This window comes from Pseudophryne corroboree, chromosome 10, assembly GCF_028390025.1.
Source record: "Pseudophryne corroboree isolate aPseCor3 chromosome 10, aPseCor3.hap2, whole genome shotgun sequence".
Taxonomy (NCBI): Eukaryota; Metazoa; Chordata; class Amphibia; order Anura; family Myobatrachidae; genus Pseudophryne; species Pseudophryne corroboree.
Window position 1 is genome coordinate 74888906 of NC_086453.1, and position 18095 is coordinate 74907000.

Below are 18095 nucleotides of genomic sequence, written 5' to 3' on the forward strand. Positions count from 1 at the left end.
ATTTGTGGGCCCCATAGCAACATTTTGAAGTGGCCCCTGTCCCAATACTTCTAGAGAGACACTTCTCTGCAGCAGTTGGTAATGTTATGCCCCATAATAGTGCCCTGGTTCATTTTCTGAATCATAGTAGAGCCTTATTTAATGTTATGCCCCATAGTAGTGCCCTAGTTTCTTTTAATGAATCGCAGTAGTGCTTAAGTTCACCCTGTGTCACATTTCAGAGCTGCCAGTACACATTATGCCGCACAGTACCCCCAATTCACATTATGCTATATAGTGCTCCCCTTTCATATTGTGACTCATTACAGTGCCCCGGTTCATATTACATAACATTAAAATGCCCTCCAGTTCATTTTATACCACACTACAATAAGCAGGTCCAGGGGAATACCTAGATATATTGCAGGGCCCAGGGAAAAAGTATGAAAAGACCCCTACGTACCACCCAATGGCGAAAAATGTATATAACACATGTAACTGTGACAGGGAAGGTGACCCCTCTCAGCTCTGGGCCCCATAGCAGCTGCACTCCCTGTACCTATGGTAGCTACACCCTTGTATATAACACATGTAACTGTGACAGGGAAGGTGGCCCCTCTCAGCTCTGGACCCCATAGCAGCTGCACTCCCTGCACCTATGGTAGCTACACCCTTGTATATAACACATGTAGCTGTGACAGGGAAGGTGGCCCCTCTCAGCTCTGGGCCTCATAGCAGCTGCACTGCCTGCACCTATGGTAGCTACACCCTGTATATAACACATGTAACTGTGACAGGGAAGGTGGCCCCTCTCATCTCTGGGCCTCATAGCAGCTGCACTCCCTGCACCTATGGTAGCTACGCCCCTATACATAACACATGTAACTTTGACAAGCAACGTGGACCCCTCTCAGCTCTGGGCCCCATAGCAGCTGCACTCCCTGCACCTATGGTAGCTACACCCTTGTATATAACACATGTAGCTGTGACAGGGAAGGTGGCCCCTCTCAGCTCTGGGCCTCATAGCAGCTGCACTGCCTGCACCTATGGTAGCTACGCCCTTGGGCTAAATGCTGACGCCATACTAATGATAATTAAACCGTGTCAGCATTATAACTTTAGACTATAATGCCGACACGGTTAAAATGCTTTAGTTAACTTTAATACAGCACTGGCACTATGCCGTGGACAGTGTGTTGTCCAAATACTAATTGCCAACATTCTACCTGTAATCACACTAACTAAATCCCTGTGCCCCCAGTTGTTTGCCCTGGAGAAAGCATGTAATATAACATGCGCTCAAGTTGATCGCTTGATTGGAAAGCCGAGTCCGGCAGTGTACATCTGTAGGGCATGGAGGAAGCAGCCCAGGAAAGAGCATAGAGTGCGGGAGCATTAAATGGAATGACAGACCAGATGGGCCAAGTGATTGTTATCTGCCGTCCAATCTCCTGTTTCTATGAGGGTCCCCTCAGATTGCTGCAGGAAGTTTGTGATGTTAAACACATCATTGGCGTGAAGCTCATCAACGTACCTTGGCCAAGTCACTTTAAGACTAGTCTCTGCAGACATCTGGCCTCCAGCATAGGAAGTAGCTCTGTGGGTACTTGAGCAACCCCTAACAATTGCGCTACCCCTTGTAGTGACCATGTCTATGCATGTCATTTTTCCATCATATTGGTGGATGGGATAATGAGAGCACCCTCAAGCCATATTTAAAAGATGGTCTTTATAAGGCTGGGTTCAATTAACCTTGTTAATTTAGCGCACGAGGAAAAGGATAGGAGCCTCGCGATTTTACGTCCAGGCTGTTCAATTTTTTTTGTGCTGTAAAGACGCGGCTAACGTGCGCATAGGCTCCGGGATAAGTATCGGAAGATATGGGTTAACGCATTCGCAGCACCCGCGATAATGGCACTTACCGCTCTCTCAGGCCTGAACAGAAAACCGTGTTAAATGCAACCTGCAGGCTCATCATGGGCTGTAATTGAATAGTCCCGGACGACCAATTAGCCCACAGTTAAATGCCGCTTCTAATTGAATGTGGCCCATAGTCTGCAGTATCACAAGGGAGCAGTCTATCCACAGCCCCCCTGTGAATAATACTTAGCTGAAGGTAGGGGTGCAGAAAGGGATTGGTTCAGTGTTCAGAGACCACAGAAGCATGTGATTTATATATATATATATATATATATATATATATATATATACATACATACACACTATGTATATATATATATATATATATATGTATATATATATGAATAATAAATATATAGATTTTAGCTGTGTATAGTTAAAAAAGAATCACTGCGGCCACAGCTTTGTATGAAATATGTACAATTTCCCTAGGCTGCAGAAGGTATATTGGGAAAATGTTATTTGTAAGGCTTTAGTGAAAGGTAACCACTGTTTTATGTTGAGTGACCCTTCAATAAATTCCATCATGTTTTGATGACATTTAAAAGTGGCCTGTTTAACAATGACCTTGTACACCAGAGACCTGGAGGATGAGGTGGAGACTGAGTACTTAACGAACCGCCACGGTCCCAGGGTAAGGCCTTTCCATTCATTTAGTAATGGGGTCCCCGAGGAACACGTGTCCTAAGTTGACTTTTCTGTTAATGAATCATAATCAAAGTGTGAAATGAAGGTTCCGTGCATTAAAAAATCACTGATATGCTGAAGGCTTTTTAGGATGCATTGCGTATTCTGTTACACGGCATCAAAGGGAAAAAATAATCGGTTTACTCCGCCATATGTGGCTAGAAACAGTGCTGGAAAATAATAAATATCCGCATACCAACAAGTAACGCTCTGACCCGATTTAGTGCATTTAGAATTTTGCAGGGAGCCCAGATTTACCTGCCGACCAGTAAAATGATGCATACTAACATCAACTTGTTTAACGATAGGCAATCGCAGGACAACAAATAATAAGAATTTACTTACCGATAATTCTATTTCTCGGAGTCCGCAGTGGATGCTGGGGTTCCTGAAAGGACCATGGGGAATAGCGGCTCCGCAGGAGACAGGGCACAAAAGTAAAGCTTTCCGATCAGGTGGTGTGCACTGGCTCCTCCCCCTATGACCCTCCTCCAAGCCAGTTAGGTACTGTGCCCGGACGAGCGTACACAATAAGGGAGGAATTTTGAATCCCGGGTAAGACTCATACCAGCCACACCAATCACACCGTACAACTTGTGATCAAAACCAGTTAACAGTATGATAACAGAGGAGCCTCTGAAAGATGGCTTCTTAACAATAACCCGAATTAGTTAACAATAACTATGTACAATTATTGCAGATAATCCGCACTTGGGATGGGCGCCCAGCATCCACTACGGACTCCGAGAAATAGAATTATCGGTAAGTAAATTCTTATTTTCTCTATCGTCCTAGTGGATGCTGGGGTTCCTGAAAGGACCATGGGGATTATACCAAAGCTCCCAAACGGGCGGGAGAGTGCGGATGACTCTGCAGCACCGAATGAGAGAACTCCAGGTCCTCCTTAGCCAGAGTATCAAATTTGTAAAATTTTACAAACGTGTTCTCCCCTGACCACGTAGCTGCTCGGCAAAGTTGTAATGCCGAGACCCCTCGGGCAGCCGCCCAAGATGAGCCCACCTTCCTTGTGGAGTGGGCCTTTACAGATTTAGGCTGTGGCAGGCCTGCCACAGAATGTGCAAGATGGATTGTGCTACAGATCCAACGAGCAATCGTCTGCTTAGACGCAGGAGCACCCATCTTGTTGGGTGCATACAATATAAACAACGAGTCAGATTTTCTGACTCCAGCTGTCCTTGCAATATATATTTTTAATGCTCTGACAACGTCCAGTAACTTGGAGTCCTCCAAGTCACTTGTAGCCGCAGGCACTACAATAGGCTGGTTCAGATGAAATGCTGACACCACCTTAGGGAGAAAATGCGGACGAGTCCGCAGTTCTGCCCTGTCCGAATGGAAAATCAGATATGGGCTTTTGTAAGATAAAGCTGCCAGTTCTGACACTCTCCTGGCCGAAGCCAGGGCTAGTAACATGGTCACTTTCCATGTGAGATATTTTAAATCCACCTTTTTTAGTGGTTCAAACCAATGAGATTTTAGAAATTCCAAAACCACATTGAGATCCCACGGTGCCACTGGAGGCACCACAGGAGGCTGTATATGCAGCACTCCCTTAACAAAAGTCTGGACTTCAGGAACTGAAGCCAATTCTTTTTGAAAGAAAATCGACAGGGCCGAAATTTGAACCTTAATAGATCCCAATTTGAGACCCATAGACAATCCTGATTGCAGGAAATGTAGGAATCGACCCAGTTGAAATTCCTCCGTCGGAGCACTCCGATCCTCGCACCACGCAACATATCTTCGCCAAATGCGGTGATAGCGTTGCACGGTTACTTCCTTCCTTGCTTTAATCAAAGTAGGAATGACTTCTTCCGGCATGCCTTTTTCCTTTAGGATCCGGCGTTCAACCGCCATGCCGTCAAACGCAGCCGCGGTAAGTCTTGAAACAGACAGGGACCCTGCTGAAGCAAGTCCCTCCTTAGAGGTAGAGGCCACGGATCTTCCGTGATCATCTCTTGAAGTTCCGGGTACCAAGTCCTTCTTGGCCAATCCGGAACCACTAGTATCGTTCTTACGCCTCTTTGCCGTATAATTCTCAATACTTTTGGTATGAGAGGCAGAGGAGGAAACACATACACCGACTGGTACACCCAAGGCGTTACCAGCGCGTCCACAGCTATTGCCTGCGGATCTCTTGACCTGGCGCAATACCTGTCCAGTTTTTTGTTGAGGCGAGACGCCATCATGTCCACCATTGGTCTTTCCCAACGGGTTACCAGCATGTGGAAGACTTCCGGATGAAGTCCCCACTCTCCCGGGTGAAGGTCGTGTCTGCTGAGGAAGTCTGCTTCCCAGTTGTCCACTCCCGGGATGAACACTGCTGACAGTGCTATCACATGATTCTCTGCCCAGCGAAGAATCCTTGCAGCTTCTGCCATTGCACTCCTGCTTCTTGTGCCGCCCTGTCTGTTCACATGGGCGACTGCCGTGATGTTGTCCGACTGGATCAACACCGGTTTTCCTTGAAGCAGAGGTTCTGCCTGGCTTAGAGCATTGTAGATTGCTCTTAGTTCCAGAATGTTTATGTGAAGAGACGTTTCCAGGCTCGTCCACACTCCCTGGAAGTTTCTTCCTTGTGTGACTGCTCCCCAGCCTCTCAGGCTGGCGTCCGTGGTCACCAGGATCCAATCCTGTATGCCGAATCTGCGGCCCTCCAATAGATGAGCACTCTGCAACCACCACAGAAGAGATACCCTTGTCCTTGGAGACAGGGTTATCCGCTGGTGCATCTGAAGATGCGACCCTGACCATTTGTCTAACAGATCCCTCTGGAAAATTCGTGCATGGAATCTGCCGAATGGAATTGCTTCGTAAGAAGCCACCATTTTTCCCAGGACTCTTGTGCATTGATGTACAGACACCTTTCCTGGTTTTAGGAGGTTCCTGACAAGCTCGGACAACTCCTTGGCTTTTTCCTCCGGGAGAAAAACCTTTTTCTGAACCGTGTCCAGAATCATCCCTAGGAACAGCAGACGAGTTGTCGGCATTAACTGGGATTTTGGAATATTTAGAATCCAGCCGTGTTGTTTTAGCACTTCTTGAGACAGTGCTAATCCCCTCTCTAGCTGTTCTCTGGACCTTGCCCTTATTAGGAGATCGTCCAAGTATGGGATAATTAATACGCCTTTTCTTCGAAGAAGAATCATCATCTCGGCCATTACCTTTGTAAAGACCCGAGGTGCCGTGGACAATCCGAACGGCAGCGTCTGAAACTGATAGTGACAGTTTTGTACAACGAACCTGAGGTACCCCTGGTGTGAGGGGTAAATTGGAACGTGGAGGTACGCATCCTTGATGTCCAAGGACACCATAAAGTCCCCTTCTTCCAGGTTCGCTATCACTGCTCTGAGTGACTCCATTTTGAACTTGAACTTCTTTATGTACAGGTTCAAGGACTTCAGATTTAGAATAGGTCTTACCGAGCCGTCCGGCTTCGGTACCACAAATAGAGTGGAATAATACCCCTTTCCCTGTTGTAGAAGAGGTACCTTGACTATCACCTGCTGAGAGTACAGCTTGTGAATGGCTTCCAAAACCGTCTCCCTTTCGGAGGGGGACGTTGGTAAAGCAGACTTCAGGAAACGGCGAGGCGGATCTGTCTCTAGTTCCAACCTGTACCCCTGAGATATTATCTGCAGGATCCAGGGATCTACCTGCGAGTGAGCCCACTGCGCGCTGAAATGCTTGAGACGACCGCCCACCGCCCCCGAGTCCGCTTGAGAAGCCCCAGCGTCATGCTGAGGCTTTTGTAGAAGCGGGGGAGGGCTTCTGTTCCTGGGAAGGAGCTGCCTGTTGGTGTCTCTTCCCCCTTCCTCTGCCTCGTGGCAGATATGAATATCCCTTTGCTCTCTTGTTTTTAAAGGAACGAAAGGACTGCGGTTGAAAAGTCGGTGTCTTTTTCTGTTGGGGAGTAGCTTGAGGTAAAAAGGTGGATTTCCCGGCTGTAGCCGTGGCCACCAAATCTGATAGACCGACTCCAAATAACTCCTCCCCTTTATACGGCAAAACTTCCATATGCCGTTTTGAGTCCGCATCGCCTGACCACTGTCGCGTCCATAAACTTCTTCTGGCCGAAATGGACATAGCACTTACCCGTGATGCCAGTGTGCAGATATCCCTCTGTGCATCACGCATATAAAGAAATGCATCCTTTATTTGCTCTAAAGACAGTAAAACATTGTCCCTATCCAGGGTATCAATATTTTCAATCAGGGACTCTGACCAAACTACTCCAGCACTGCACATCCAGGCTGACGCTATAGCTGGTCGTAGTATAACACCTGTATGTGTGTATATACTTTTTTGGATATTTTCCATCCTCCTATCTGTTGGATCTTTAAGTGCGGCCGTCTCAGGAGAGGGTAACGCCACTTGTTTAGATAAGCGTGTGAGCGCCTTATCCACCCTAGGAGGTGTTTCCCAGCGCGCCCTAACCTCTGACGGGAAAGGGTATAAAGCTAATAACTTCTTTGAAATTAGCATCTTTTTATCGGGGGCAACCCACGCTTCATCACATACATCATTTAGTTCTTCTGATTCAGGAAAAACTATAGGTAGTTTTTTCACACCCCACATAATACCCTGTTTAGTGGTACCAGTAGTATCAGCTAAATGTAACGCCTCCTTCATTGCCAAAATCATATAACGTGTGGCCCTACTGGAAAATACGGTTGATTCGTCACCGTCGCCACTGGAATCAGTGCCTGTGTCTGGGTCTGTGTCGACCGACTGAGGCAAAGGGCGTTTTACAGCCCCTGACGGTGTTTGAGGCGCCTGGACAGGCACTAACTGATTGTCCGGCCGTCTCATGTCGACAAACGACTGCTTTAGCGTGTTGACACTATCCCGTAATTCCATAAATAAAGGCATCCATTCTGGTGTCGACCCCCTAGGAGGTGACATCCCCATATTTGGCAATTGCTCCGCCTCCACACCAATATCGTCCTCATACATGTCGACACACACGTACCGACACACAGCAGACACACAGGGAATGCTCTTAACGAAGACAGGACCCCACTAGCCCTTTGGGGAGACAGAGGGAGAGTTTGCCAGCACACACCAAAAGCGCTATATATGACAGGGATAGCCTTATAATAAGTGCTCCCTGTATAGCTGCTTTTATAATATAATTTTTGCCACTATTTTGCCCCCCCTCTCTTGTTTTACCCTGTTTCTGTAGTGCAGTGCAGGGGAGAGACCTGGGAGCCGTCCTGACCAGCGGAGCTGTGTAAGGAAAATGGCGCTGTGTGCTGAGGAGATAGGCCCCGCCCCTTTTCCGGCGGGCTCGTCTCCCGCTCTTTAGTGTATTCTGGCAGGGGTTAAATATCTCCATATAGCCCCGGAGGCTATATGTGAGGTATTTTTTAGCCAAATAGGTTTTCATTTGCCTCCCAGGGCGCTCCCCTCCCAGCGCCCTGCACCCTCAGTGACTGCCGTGTGAAGTGTGCTGAGAGGAAAATGGCGCACAGCTGCAGTGCTGTGCGCTACCTTTAGAAGACTGAGGAGTCTTCTGCCGCCGATTCTGGACCTCTTCATGTTTCAGCATCTGCAAGGGGGCCGGCGGCGAGGCTCCGGTGACCATCCAGGCTGTACCTGTGATCGTCCCTCTGGAGCTGATGTCCAGTAGCCAAGAAGCCAATCCATCCTGCACGCAGGTGAGTTCACTTCTTCTCCCCTAAGTCCCTCGTTGCAGTGATCCTGTTGCCAGCAGGACTCACTGTAAAATAAAAAACCTAAGCTAAACTTTCTCTAAGCAGCTCTTTAGGAGAGCCACCTAGATTGCACCCTTCTCGGCCGGGCACAAAAATCTAACTGGCTTGGAGGAGGGTCATAGGGGGAGGAGCCAGTGCACACCACCTGATCGGAAAGCTTTACTTTTGTGCCCTGTCTCCTGCGGAGCCGCTATTCCCCATGGTCCTTTCAGGAACCCCAGCATCCACTAGGACGATAGAGAAACTAACATTTATAAGACTATTAATAGGATGTACAATAGGGAAACAGTTAGCTTCCCGACGAATGGGATCCCGGCGGTTGATATACCGACGCCGGTATCCCAAGGGAGGGGGGGGGCTTAGGTTTAGGCAGCAGAGGGGGGGTTAGGATTTGGGTCCACGCACTGGAACGTTAGGGTTAGGGACCGGGAAGGGAGGGTTAGGCACATAAAAGGGGAGGTTAGGGTAAGGCACCCAGCGGGGAGGGTTAGGTGTTGGCAGCGGGGAAGGGAGAGTTAGGGTTAGGCACCCAAAAGGGAGGGTTAGGGTAGGGAAAAGATGAGGGTTAAGGGGCTAAATGGGGGGCTGTCAGGATTATGACGGATGGGATGCCGGTTTTAGTATACTGACAGCCCGCATCCTGTCCATCGGTATATCATACTAAACCCGTACAATAATATATAATAAAAGATGAAAGCCTGTCCTACCTTAAGGATATGGTTCTTTTATTGGGGCAGGTGTTTGCTCACCAAGGGTGTAGTATGGCTGACCGGCGGTCTCCTGACCGCCGGTCAGCTTACCAACGCCGGGATCCCGGCAGCATACCGACGCCGGGATCCCGGCGGGGAGGGGCGAGTGCAGCAAGCCCCTTGCGGGCACGCTGCGCTCGCCACGCTTCGGGCTCGGTGGCGACCTGCGGTCGCCACGGGTTCTATTCCCACTCTATGGGTGTCGTGGACACCCACGAGTGGAAATAGTCCCTGTTGGTCGGCATGCCGACCATCGGGATACTGAGCCGGCGGGATGGTGGAGGAGGTCATGTGACTGTCGGTCAGCAGACCGGCGGTCACATGAATACCACCCCTCACCAAACTCCCTAACTCTGGAGGGGGCAAATATAACAGGGTGCCAGCTGAGTAGTGGCGAGAATACACAACGCTGGAGCCTTCTGCGCGTGCACAGGCCGGCGTACACACAGTGGAACTGGAATCTCAGAATCGGCCTTCCATTTGCACTTTCATGAAAAATTTCTTAAAAGCAAACAAGAAAAATAACTGTATAAAGCAAAAAAGAAAAAAAAAAAAAAAGTCCCCTAAACGGTCGTGACATGTCTGTGTTTTATACACAACACGGCAGAACAGTCTCTGGCTGTCAATCAAACCGAGACTAAAGCCGCACTGCGACCGCCATCGCAGTGTACTCGCAGCAAAGACGGTGAGCGCTGCTGATGAGTGTATGAAATACAGTATAGTCGCAGGACGTTTATCTTACTACATGGAGAAGATCCATTGATCATTTAGGAGACCCTCAAGGTACGAAGGGCAAATCATCTTATCCCTTAGGGATAGAACCTTTGTTCGGAACAAAATGACTAGGTCATTGCAGCCGTCTTCCATGGAACGATTGTCAAGTCCCCTAAGAAAAGAGTCTTATAAATACAAGCAGAGGCCTGTAGTAATCCCTTAGCCAGACTCATCTGGGAGTGTTCCTAGGGTGCCATTCTGAGGATGTGTACGAAGGGAGGTGGGAATATTTTCTATTTGGAGAGTTCACTTTCCCTTTTTACTTTAAAATCCCCTGATTGTTGCACATTAACTTGTTCCCGTCACCTACACAGGATGAAGGCAGCCATTTTGATACATGAGGCACGAAAAAGAAAATGGGTGATCAGGTGCGTTAAAAATGGCTATGGTTAGAATTTTATGTTTTTAACTGTGACCTAATTTTTAATAACGCCATTTTAAAGATATATAGACATTAGTGCCCACTTGCCAAGGCGATACATACATTCCTTGCCTATTTTGCACATTTGTAGAGGGCAGAACATAAAATGCATATTACCCACTAGCCAACTTGACCCATAGTCCACACCTAAGGCAGATTTGCCAGTTTTAGGTTCACGCTTCTAGTCAGAACCCTACACTGAAGTAGTATTAGCCTGTGGAAGAATAATGTATTTAGTATTCTGTCAGACAATATGGTGCCTATTTATCACATGAGAACATCCCTTAATCTGGCAAAAACTTTCATTTCCACTGGATTTTAGGGAATCCCTCAATTTATGAATGTATGGCCATCTCCCGTGGTGGTCATAGCCGGGGGGTCTGATGCGAAAGTTTCCCCAAATTTCCAAAGTTTATAGCTATCTTTGCACCATCGACTGGTAGGTTCGACGACCTTCATTTCTGATAAGTATCACCATCTGCACAGTTCTGTATATAGAGGCTTCAGTGCGGTATTAAAATATCTTCAGTTTAAGTGGGACAGTTCTGATGCTAGCGGGCTGTTCACCCCGCTAGGACTGGTGTCCTGATGAGTAGAACATGCGTTCATGGAAATTCAGGGGTAAATTTAGGGATGTGTGCGTGTGTGTTACCATGCACCCTTACACGCTCTGTGCGAAATAAGAATCCGAATGGGGCGAGACATTGCAACTAGTGATGAGCGGATTCGGTTTTACTCGGTTTTACTCGGTTTTACTCGGTTCTCAAAACGGCATCTTATTGGCTCACGGATGTCACGTGTTTTGGATAGCCAATAAGATGCCGTTTTGAGAACCGAGTAAAACCGAGTAAAACCGAGTAAAACCGAACCTCGCTCATCACTAATTGCAACAGTCTGGGAACTGCTGCAACGGCACTCCATCTCTTTCCCTTTACACGTGTACTGGCGGTGTGAGCCGGCCCGCGACTAACTGAATCGACCCCATACAGAAAAGCAGCTCTCATCATTATAAGATGTGCAATTTTAGAGATTGTAGCTAGAAAATGAAGATTTGTTTAATTAGTGCCCCACACTGCCTGCCCCATGCTATAGCTATACTCATAACAGCCACACCCCTGCGGACCTCTAACGCTGCTCTTCCTCCCCCTAAATTGGTTGTTCACTGTCGCAGATGCCCTGACAATATTTTATTACTGACAATCTGCTTATCTTGTTTTTTTCCTGGCAGAACTGCAGAGCGCAGGCACCTTTTCCTCTACTCAGTTGTATTGCCTACCCCAATTATTTGTATAAATAAACCCAATATACAGGCAGATGGCGATGTGAGTGAGCATATGAAAGACAGACTCACAGATTACACTGTAGTTAAAAGTAATAGCTGCCAGTTATATTTATAGGGTTTATAAATAGACCTAGATGCGAATCAGACAGTGAGAAGGCTGCGCGTCGGGGCTGTGCACCACGTTCAGAGCTAACCCAGATTTGGGAACTTGCGCGCCATAAAGACAAGAAATTATTCCTATTTTTGCTAAATATTGTCCTGTTTGAGGAAGTATCTCTCTGTTTTGTTCTGACCCCACACGGACTCGAGACCCGATTTTATAAAAATAGGCGCTGAATGCAGGACAATGAGAGCTGGTAATAAACACAGCACATAAATATAGCAATGAACCATTAAGGTTAAAAGACAAAATAAAAGAAGACAATATACCAAGATACATTAAGAGACAGACGTTGCTGTATATTTTGAAACCATCCGTCACATTTTCTTTTTCTTCCACTTATTTGGCATTTTGCTTTTAGAGAGCACTGTATTCTCCCTGTGTCATTTTAAAGCCCACATTGCAATTCGTTTTTGGCTGGGATTCTTCTGGTTTTTACAGCTTCGATGTCTGAAAGGGGTTAAACTCCGAGTGGTCTATCCACCTTGCCTGTCTATTGTAGTCGTCTCTGCATCTATTTTCTATTCTCTGTTCACCGGTTCAATTGCCGTGCTTCTGAATCTGCTTCCCTTTCTCTCCTATAGCTTAATAATGTTTTTACCCTTTCAGCCTTGCCCGCTGTGCCACTCCTTTCCCAGCCTGTGCCAGTCTGCTCCCTGCCTCTCTCCTTTTTCCTTCTTTTCTTGTCTTTTACTCCTGGCATGTCCCCTTCTCCACTTGTAACCACAGAAACCTGCCTGCGTTTCTCTGTAGACAGGTCCAGCAGGGGCGGTGGGCCTTTGACACTCCTCGCTAGTCCAGCCTTCTGCGGGCCGTGCCAGGTGGACGCCATTTCAGAGCTCCCTGAATCCCGAGCCGTACAAAATGGTGGCACGTCTCCAACTACAGCATGGGAGCAGCTGTAGGGAGTCGTTTCCGTGCCCATTCTGCATAATGCTCTCAGCTAGGCCTCACAAAACCATCTCTCCTGTCACACAGAGAGCATTAAGGAAAGAAACAATCGGTGCATACTGTACTGTGCACACTGAATGGGATGTACAGCTGTGTTACCTCACTATATGCACAAAAATATATATATGTATACATATATTTTGCAGGTGTAGACATAATTGGAATCATCTCTAGCACTGCTGAGACACATTGGCACTGCCTAAGCATGTCAGTGGTGGGCAGCAGGTGACCAGAGGTCCTCCGGCAGCCCAATAGACATTTACCTGCAGCTCCCAGATGGCCGCTCTGCTGTGTTATGAGGCGGAGAATGCGATTGGAGCAGCCATCTTTCATGTCGCAACGGAGAGAGGTCACACAACATTACCAGAGGAGATGGGCGTGGAGCATGCTTTCCCTCCTTCCTCTGTGGGTAATGGAAAGGGGAAATGTATGAGACACATGTGAGGGAAGTCTGACGGACATGTAGAGAGGTCTGACGGACATGTGGTCATGTTTGGGGGGCAAGTGGCAGCATTTGTTGATGCCTGGGCCTCAGAACGGTGGCATAGTGGTTAGCACTGCTGCTTGACAGCACTGAGGTTATGAATTCAGTGTACAATCAAGGCTATACAGTATATGTGTGGAGTTTGTATGTCCCCCTCCTGTCTGTGTAGGTAACCTCCAGGTACTCCATTTTCCCCCAATACTACAAAACCATGCTGGCAGATTAATTGGATCCTGACAAAATGAAACCTAGGGTGCATGTATGTAAGTACAGTATGTACGTGCACTTGAATGTACGGGAATTTAAACAAACTCCAATGGGACAGGGACTGGTATGAATGACAAATATAACACTAATAATGTTGATGATGATGATAATGTGGGTGGGACTTAGGTCATGTGAGGAGGTCCTAGTGACGTAGGGGAGTATTTGGAGTACAAGTGGGTGCATTATGCGGCAATTTGGGGTGAATGATGTATAGCAGTTTTCTACCTATTTTTTAATCCTTGAAAATAAGGGTAATAATGTGCAGCACTTCTGAGCGTGGGAGGGCTGCACTTGCGGCACTCTCAGTGTATCAGGCTGCTCCAACATCACTGGCCTAGGCTCTAGTGCACAAGATGAGCGATCAGACAAGCAAGACTCACACTAACGAGCTGACAATTATTATTATGAACATAAACAACTTGCCTGAGGTCATAACATGTTGGATAGGATGACCATAAGCACCTGAAACACCAGAGCAGTCACAGTATCCATGACACAGCCTATATTTGTCTCAAATGTTTCTTGCAAATGGAAAATGCAGAAAACATTGTGAGTCGCTTCATGAAAACCGGCGCAAGAGAAAAAGGTGGTGTTGCCCTATCAGATGTTTTATACCGCTTTCAGATGGCAATGCCGGGTCGCACCTGGAATTTAGAAATGACTCCCTCCCAGGTGCGACCCGGTATTGGACCCTTTCACATTAACTTCCCAACCCGGCAATATTTTGGGAAATACGCTGTGATGTGATTGGGCTGAGGCTTTTCTCTGACACAGCTAGGGCGAATCACCAGGGGAAACGAGGAACCCTTAAGCAGAGTACACACTGGAGCGACGGGGATTCGTTCTGGCATCGGAATGAATGCCCATCAGGCCAGATTGCGTGTACACACTGGAGCGACTTTACTGAAGGACGGAACCATCAAGTTCCGCCTTTCATTAGCATACTACAGGGCCCTAGGGATATTGCTTGGTTTTATGTGCAGCACATCAAACCAAGCGACCGCGGATGCGCAGAATCCCCAGTACACTCTGAGAGATGCAGGCGATATGTTGTTACGAAACGGCATATTGGGGGTGATTCCGAGTTGTTCGCTCGCTAGCTGCTTTTAGCAGCATTGCACACGCTAAGCCGCCGCCCTCTGGGAGTGTATCTTAGCTTAGCAGAAGTGCAAACGAAAGATTAGCAGAATTGCGAATAGAAATTTCTTAGCAGTTTCTGAGTAGCTCCAGACTTACTCACAAATAGCGATCAGTTCAGTCCAGCGTTCGCCCAGCCACTCCCCAGTTTCTCCAGACACTCCAGCGTATTTCCCTGAAACGCCTGCGTTTTTCCGCACACTCCCAGAAAACGGCCAGTTTACGCCCAGAAACACCCACTTCCTGTCAATCACACTCCGATCAGCAGAACGATGAAAAAACGTTGTTACGCCGTGAGTAAAATACCAAACTTTTGTGCTAATTTACTTGGCGCAGGCGCGCTTCGTACATTGCGCATGCGCAATTTGCGACTAATCGCTCCGTAGCGGAAAAAAACAACGAGCGAACAACTCGGAATCACCCCCATTGTTCCGACATCACTCCAGAGTGTACCCTGCTTTAGTGTGGTGAGCTGGTCCTGATTTTCTATTTACAAATGTTCCGTGACAATGCTGGGATATGCGGCAATACAATCAGCCCATGCCGTATGCATGTTTATACACATTAGGGTAGCTTTTAAAAATGAATAGAGGTGCTGTCGTCCAATCGCATTCTATCAATTCTCTATTCCATGCTAGAATATGATAGACAAAATCTGATTGGTTGCTACGCACAATACCTTGACTTGCTTTAGTAATTCTACTGCATTATGGAGATGGTGCTAATATGTGCCCACTTCTCTCCCGACCGTGGCTGCCAGGGACATTCTTTGGATGCAGCGACAGAAGCCATTTTATTTGGTTCCTGAAACTGTGATGTGTCCAAATGGCGGTCAAGACTCAACGCTATTGCTATGATGCAGGGCCGTCTTTGTCTTCTGTTTCATGTCACCGTACATAATTTGTATTATGGTTCCCTTATGTACAGAGCTAACTAATATGTTGGCGTGTTATACCAGCATCTAAGCTGCTGCCTTTGTTAGGGATGGGTGAATTCACCGTGTCATGCAATGCTGGCATGACATAGACAGCTGTTACTGTTCCTAACAGATCGAAAAGAAAACTCGGAGACGCTTACTAGATATTCCCCAATTTTGCCTTATTTTTCACTTATGTTGTTATTACCTCATGCAATAAAAATGTATTCAGAAATTTTAACCAATACTGAACACAAAATAGCGTAAAGTAAAATAAATAAATAAATAAACCTCTATGGTTTTTCTTTTTTTAATTATAAATCAAAAAGAGACAAATATGGATGATAAAAACAGTGGGGGACTGTTTTTATCATCCATATTTGTCTCTTTGGATCTGTTTACAAGTGAACTCCTATTGAATTAAGTGGCCTGACTGCAGAAGGATTTATGCAGGTGTATTGATGCAAGAGGGGGGCTCTTGCATCAATACACCTGCATAAATCCTTCTGCAGTCAGGCCACTTAATTCAATAGGAGTTCACTTGTAAACAGATCCATGTGTTTAAATTGATTTAAAAATAAACACACCTGACTGTACAGAGTCCAATTCCTAACAAGAGCTTCATCATGAAGATCAAAACACATATCTGATCAGGTTATTGAAAAGCACCAATCATGGGAATGCTATAAGAAGGCAGTAAAATATTTTTTTAATGGAGCTCTCTCAATTCTATGATAAACGAACAAAGAAAGTAGGGCACATGGCGAGAATATGGCATGACTCCAATACTGGGCATTGGTGTGAAACGGGCACTTATTAGGGAGGGCACTAAGAGGGTCTACAGGAAATAGGACTGACTTATGTCTTACGTGGCATAAAGATCCAAAAGTATCCATGGGACAACGACAGACCAGTGCATTTCACAAATGTGGGCTACAGTACGAGAGGATCTTGGAGTAAATCAAAGCCCACATCCCAAATCCCATTAGAACTGTGCTTCTCAAACTCGGCACTCAAGGCACACCATCAGTCCAGGCTCTAAGCCCATCTATGCTTAAGCACATGTGACTAGTTGGCTGGTTGGAATAAAAATCTGGTAATGATTTGTGAGCAAATGTCAATCGTCAATTTGCGCCGAAACGCGGAAAAACAGACGAATAAGGTCATTCAGGCAGGTTGGTTAAATCCATCTGATTCAATAAACCTGTCTGAGTGACCATTTCCACCTGGGGGGAATGTAATAGGGTAATACAGTAATTGACCAATTTTCTGGTGATTTTGCCGCAAGATTTAAAGTGGTGAAATCACAAAAACCACAAAAAAAATGTGCACTTTTATAAACTTGCGCCTCTGTTACCCCCTACCCCCCCCCCCCCCCCTACTCCTTCTCAGTCATTATTTGGGTTGAAGGTCATGAGTTGTGTTTTTTGGGTTGTAAATGGGGAGGGCTGTGCATCAATCCTTAGGCGTTTTATGGCACAATGACAAACGCCAGCAGCCACAGAGAGGTAGGGACATTCATCAAGGCATTGTAGTTTGCTGTCCCTGTATCTCTTACAACAGGATGTCACAGGACAATAGAAAGTTAAACACACGGGCCATATACTGCGTCCCTCCCAGACCAGGATGGCGGAGTGATACAGCTACTGACAGACAGGACTTTACACATACACTGTAGGGGTGTTGGTCCTAGAAAGTCGCTATGGGACTTGTAGTTCCACAGCAAATGTTGAGAAGCCAGGCGGCAGATGGGCATGCTGCATCTAACAGTTCCACAAATGCTTAGAACTGCAAGATGCAGCACGGATGGGCAGTACGGACGGCGTAGTGGTTAGCATTACTGCCTCACAGCACTGAGGTCATGGGTTCAATTCCCACCATGGCCCCAACTGTGTGGAGTTTGTATATTCTCTCCGTACTTGAGTGGGTTTCCTCCGGGTACTCCAGTTTCTGCCCACAATCCAAAAATATACTGGTAGGTTAATTGGCTTCCAAAAAAATTAACCCTAGTGTGAATGTGTGTGTGTACATGTGATAGGGAATATAGATTGTAGATCTGTAAAGCGCTGCGGAATATGTGTGCGCTATATTAGTAACTGGTAATAAATAAATGCAGTTGCCTGTATCTGATAATATGTAGTATAATTTAAGATACATTTATCCTTATTTACAAAGCGCAATCTGTAACATCGAAAGTTCTCCTTTCATCTTCCTTTATTTTATGTGGCACTTTTGTATGTTAGAGAACCCTTATAAACATTACTCATTAATTCACCTAGAAAAGTGCAGAAAATCTATATAATATAATGCCGCTGTAGCCATCTGATGGGCACCGTATATTGCAATCACTAATTGTCCTGCACAGCAATTGCAGGCATGCATGGTGTAGTGCAACGAATGCAGAGGCATCTCTCAATGTGTGAGGTGTACAGGGGCGATCCGCATTGTGATACTAAGATACAGGCATCCTATTTAGAGCCAGTGCACGCTGTTGCTTGTGGGGGAAGGGTCACAAACAAGGGGGCTGTTACTGAGACAGACTAAGACACTGGGGTCAGAGGTGACAGTATCCCAGCTGCAGACAGTCTGGGACAGCAGACAAGGTCAGAAGCCAAGCAGAGGTTACGCAG